The following is a 5,522-nucleotide window of genomic DNA, read 5'->3' on the forward strand; positions in this document are numbered from 1 at the left end:
GACCCTTTAGACGACATAACGGGTCTCTTTAACATAAGAGATCTAATATTATAGATAAAGGGTCTCTTATAAGTCAAAGGGCCCACTTAAAATTAGTGAGAAAAAATAAGAGACCCGTTATCTTATTTAACGGGTCTCTAGTGTATGAATAGGGCTATTTTTTCCCGTGGAAAATAAAATATTAGAAACAAGAGATCCTATATTTAACTACACGGGTCTCTTAGGTATCGTAGGACCCACCACTCCTTCGTACAAAATAAATTAAAATAAAGCAAGACCCGTTCTTTAACCTAACGGGTCTCTACTTTTATTAATTTGTCACCTTTGCGAAACCAGAATTTTTTTTGTCCTTTCTTCTTCCCTCGACTCACATTCAAGGTTTCCGGGAAAGGCGAACTCAATGGCGAACTCATTAACGAACTCACCACCACCGGCAAATTGCACCATCAGCGGAGAACTACGCTACCATCGGTGACTTCCGTACCACCCGCAACCTCACCATCATCGCTAGCTAACGTCAAATTTAGGGTTTTTTTTCCTAAGCACACTCTTTAAATTCTTCTTCTCTTCAATTTTTGTTTCGAATTTCTGAATTTCTTGTGGGTTTATTTGATTTTCGATTTCAATTTGTAATTTCTTCTACAAGTTAGGGTTTTTTCCCCTAATCTTTCAACTTCAATTTCTAAGAAGTTAGTTTTCCCACCATGAATTTCTGAAATTTCAATTTGCAATTTTGGGTTAGGTTTTCCGGTTTCATGGGGAAAGTATGATTTCTTCCTTGTCATGTTTGCAGACTTGTTCTATACAGGAACACTTTTTCCCCCAAGAATGTTGTAAATGGTAATCCTTAAATGTTAGGATTAAAGGTTAGAATGGAAGTAGATCAACAATATGTTTCTGGGGAATATGATGTTTGTTGTATAGACTACATAATCTTTGTTTTCCTCTTCTCCTTTCCCACCCTCCCCAAAAGATTAGAAAATATAGTGGAATGGAAAAGAGTATAGACTGTGGATAGACTGAATAAGTTCTCATGTTTTCTCCAAATTACATTATTCATTGTATTTTCCCTCTGAAAAACAATAATATGGCGCAGGCATGTGTCACATGTCGAGTTGGTTACTAATTCTTCTCTTTTAGATAAATTGTTTTTTCTGAAGCTTATAACACTATAACCTATTCTAAGGTTTTCTGGGTTTTCATTCTATAAGTAACAACTAGGTTGTGCCCGTGCCAATGCACGGATTATATATTATCATAACTTGGGAAGGTTTGGGTTCTTTTGATTTCATATTGATGGAATTTGTCATTTTGGATGCTAAGTATGATTATACAAGTACGAGTTTGTGTTTGTTACACTTTTGTTCTTTAAGTATGTGGATATAGAAGTTGGTCGGATATCCGGAAAGACCGGAACTTTGGGCTGAATGACACTCGAAAACTGAAGATACTTTTAGTTGATAATGTTGTAGTTTTATGTGTTTTAGCCTCTAGGCCTCTTAGTCTCTTATAGTAGGAGAAATTTTTGGTAGATCATAGACTTAGTAATGCTTATGCAGGCGAAAAATGTTGATGCAACCACGGAGAATAACAAGAAATTACGGACAAAAGCAAGGTAAAAAATGTTAGTTTTTAATTATATAATATATAGGCCTGTATAGCATGATAATAGAAGAAATGAAAATTGATTGTATGTGTGGTTGTATAAGGGAATCAGAATCTGAGATTCTGAGATGAAAAGCAATAGACTCAAATTCGGAACAAATTTAGTTGAGCAGTTATAAATGTATGAAGTCTTCAATAAAAAAATGTAAGCCTTGCCCATTAATTGATGTAAGTATGCACCACCATTGTAATATAAAGGGAGGTCCTGAATTCCTGATATTAACTTACTCTGGCCGGTTACCGTAATTATTGTTTGCACTCAAATCTTTATTTTTGTACAAGACATCCTGCAATATGTTGCAAACTCAAGCTATCTCTCCTTAATCCAGTCAAACCATAAGATCTTGTAGTGAATATCTTCCATGTTATGTTAGGGGAGTTTCAAGATACCTCTCTGCATATTTATCTAAATTATATTGCCTTGCTGAAATTGGGTTATTGTGTGATATTCCAGTGCTTTTTACCCCCTACAACAACTTTTTTTTCTGTTATTAGGTAGCATATTTGTACAAGTAGTAAGGAACGCTTGCTCACACCAAGACAAATCTATTAAGAGCTGCTTATATTCATCAAGAACATCCACAAAATGGACTCGGTTATTTCTAGGTTGAATTCTTAACTTATTCTAAGGTTTGCTGGGTTTTATGTCTATAAGTAACAATCCAGCATTGAAAGATTGTACCTTAGTAGACTGAATTTACTGGGTTATATTAGGACAATTTTGTTCGGGGCCATATCATACCGGGCTATCTGGTTAGGCACAGTTGAATACATGTCAGTTTTAGTACATCAGTTGATGATATTTAATATTTGGGTTGGGTTTAATCAGGTACATATAATACCATCATAGTTTAGTGCTGATTCTGTTGAACTTAGCTACATGGCCTTCAAAGGAAGCTTCCTTTGCAGTTGTTATTTCAGGATATGAGTTTATGTAGTACATTTTCTAAGTTATATTTGCAGTGAAAATGAACATTGTGTTCCTTGAACAATGTTTTATTCATCTGATTAGTTTATGGTAAATGCACAGAGCTCAATGTTTTATTCCTAACAATGAGTTTTTGTCTGCTTGACCTACCAAAAAATATCTGACATCACATGTTTGTCCGACTTCCCTCTATGTAATTTGAATAGTATATGGTTTTGTCTCCAATTTTCTAGTTTTGTGCATTGCCTAATTGTTGTATGACCTCTAACTTGCGCGTTTATGTAATTTTGTGGTGATAATCAGTTACTCCTTAGTACTCACTACTGAGGTCAAGATCAGTGTTGCAAATGCTAAGGTATGCTTTTATATTTACTATCTGATTACTAGTATAGTAGTATTAAGTAATAAAATGTCATCACATTCAACGGTGCTTTGATTTTGAATTTGGTAAGGTTTTTGTTGGCATGAGTGGATTTAAGTGAATATTGAATTTGATTTTTTGTTGTATTCATACAGTATGGAGCAAAATTATACTGATATTGGGTATGATTTGGAGAGCTTTTGTTTCGTTGGTGTATCTGATTAACTGATCTAGTACACTAAGCTAAGCAATCTAGTGTTGGTGTATGACAGAATACAACTTATGTTGAGTTTCCACGTTCCTCTGTTAACCTATAAACAGATTGTTGTTAAGCATGTCTAGTTCCTCTTTGCATTTTGGCCTCTTATTATATCTGTTATTTTTCTGATTGTATTTTCTTTCTCAAAACTACCAGTACTATGTTTTTTCTTAAGTGTTCTTCCTTTTACTATTTATTATTTTGGCTTGTGAATTTGTGATACTTGGAATCTATCTCAGATTTTCTCACATACTTTAATTTTCATATAGTCTGTATCATTTTCCATCTTTAACTGTCAGCAGGGTTTGAAGGTCGTAGATTCGACTCTTAAGATGATGTTTTACTTCTTACTCTCAGGTTCCTTGGGTTATTGCATAGGTCATTTAAGCAATACTTATTTTATTTCAAAAACTAATATAACAATTGGATTACCACATCCTATGCAAGACGGCATGTCATAGTCTAAAGTAAATTAAACATATACGAGGGCCTAAGTAGAGAGAGGTTTGTGTTTGATGTTTTCTTATTGGTGTCTATATTTTATCACATTAATTTTTCAAAATGAATGACTAATGATGGTTAGTAGTAGTATTTTTTTTTTGATAGGAAACAATAGGTATATCTCATTCAATTAAGGTGTTGTCCTTAAGGACATACAGAACAGTTTCAGAGGGTCATTCTTCCATCCATATCAAGACCTCATCCCAGCGTAGGGAGGACTTAGCTATAGAATGTGTTGTCTTATTACAGGTTCTCTTGGCAAAATTAAAGGTACAAAAATCAAATAAACTAGTAAGAGCAATAATATCATTAGCAAACAGCTGCGAGTTGAGTTCTCCTTCCTTCTTCCTGCCAACTGGTCCACTAAAAAACTGCAGTCACTCTCCAATTCTATCTTCATGTAACCTGCGTCAAATGCATACCTCATGCCAAAGAGGATAGCTCGAGCTTTTGCTTCTTGTGATGTGATTGACAATAGTAGTATATTAACCTACTTTATTTTGTGCCAAAACCTTATTTGTTTTGTTGCATGTGTATCTTCTCTGGTTTTTTTGTCGGAACTTGTTATTATTCAAATTAATGAGGCTCATTCAGTTTCCCTTCAAGGTGTGTATGCGTTTTTGTGTGTGTTAATGTTATCATATTTTTTTGGTTTGGAATTTCTTTTCGATTCTACTTGGCAGATTATTTTGCTGCTTTCGATTATCCTTCTTAACCCGTTATTTATATATATTTTTTATCAGGTCAAGCCCTAGGTAACTAGTCTGGCTCCTGGATCTGGAGTAGTTAAAAATTTATCCCGCTACAGAGGTAATGGTTTTTATCATTTATTGATGACATAAATTTTCAATTTTGTTAATCAAAATGCTTGTTAAGGGATTATTTATCTTTTTGGTTTGTGTTTTATATAACGGTCAGATGAAATACTTGGATCAACAAGGTTTTAACATTGTTGGTTATGGTTGCAGTGTACATCATATATTGAAAACTCGGGTGATCTTGATGAATCTATGTCTACAGCTCCTGGGTGCTCGTGCCCGTGTTGGTCTCACTGTATATTAGTCGTGACAGGTACGTGCTGATCACTACCAGGATACCGAGGGAAAATGTGCTCCTTTCTACCATCAAATGTATGAGAAGGTGTTCGAACTCGCATTGGTCAATGGAGTAGTCGTGAGTTCTGAGTCTTGTGACACCGAAGCACAAGATAGTATTAACAACTTTTTTCGTTTTAAGACACATGCTTGTGCATGCATTGTGAATAGTTGTTATTGTCAATTTGTTTAATATTGTCACAATTATGTAGACTTTTGACCCTTATTTTATTTTGTTATTTTTAAATGTTTGGAGATAATTAATGTAAAGTGTAATATTTTTTTTAGTAATTGTAAGAATTATTTTAGAAGTACAAATTGGTAAAATGCTGATTTTTTAGGCCGAATATTGGTGTACGCTAATTTTTCTTTTTTAATAAAAATTAATGAGAAGAGACCTGTTAGGTATAAAAAGGGGTCTCTCGAGTATAATATTAATAATATTAAAATATTCAAAGAGACCCCTTATCTAACATATGGGGTCTGAGTTTGTTAATTACAAAAATATTAAAAAACTCAAAGAGATCCCTTATCTTACATAAGGGGTGTGAGTTTGTTGGAATAAATAATATTAAAAAATTCAAAAAGACCTCCTATGTTAAATATAGGGTCTGATATTTTTTAGAAACAGACCCCATATCTCTAATATAGGGTCTCTTCCTCTTCTATATTATTTTTTGTATGGTTAACGTAAGAGACTCCTTTTCTTAAATA

At 33.8% G+C, this 5,522-nt stretch overlaps 1 long non-coding RNA gene across 2 annotated transcripts; it reads left to right on the forward strand.

Annotated features, from left to right (window-relative positions):
* Window positions 1–303: 303 nt before the first annotated feature.
* On the forward strand, window positions 304–5,034 carry LOC130465744 (uncharacterized). 2 transcript variants are annotated; one of them, XR_008925758.1, is made up of 4 exons: window positions 304–1,615; window positions 2,161–2,948; window positions 4,458–4,524; window positions 4,683–5,034. It is a non-coding gene; the product is annotated as an uncharacterized lncRNA (long non-coding RNA). The 2 variants fall into 2 exon arrangements; XR_008925757.1 differs by having other exon boundaries at window positions 2,897–2,948.
* The last annotated feature ends 488 nt before the right edge of the window (window positions 5,035–5,522 follow it).

This window comes from Spinacia oleracea, chromosome 1 (assembly GCF_020520425.1).
Source record: "Spinacia oleracea cultivar Varoflay chromosome 1, BTI_SOV_V1, whole genome shotgun sequence".
NCBI lineage: Eukaryota > Viridiplantae > Streptophyta > Magnoliopsida > Caryophyllales > Amaranthaceae > Spinacia > Spinacia oleracea.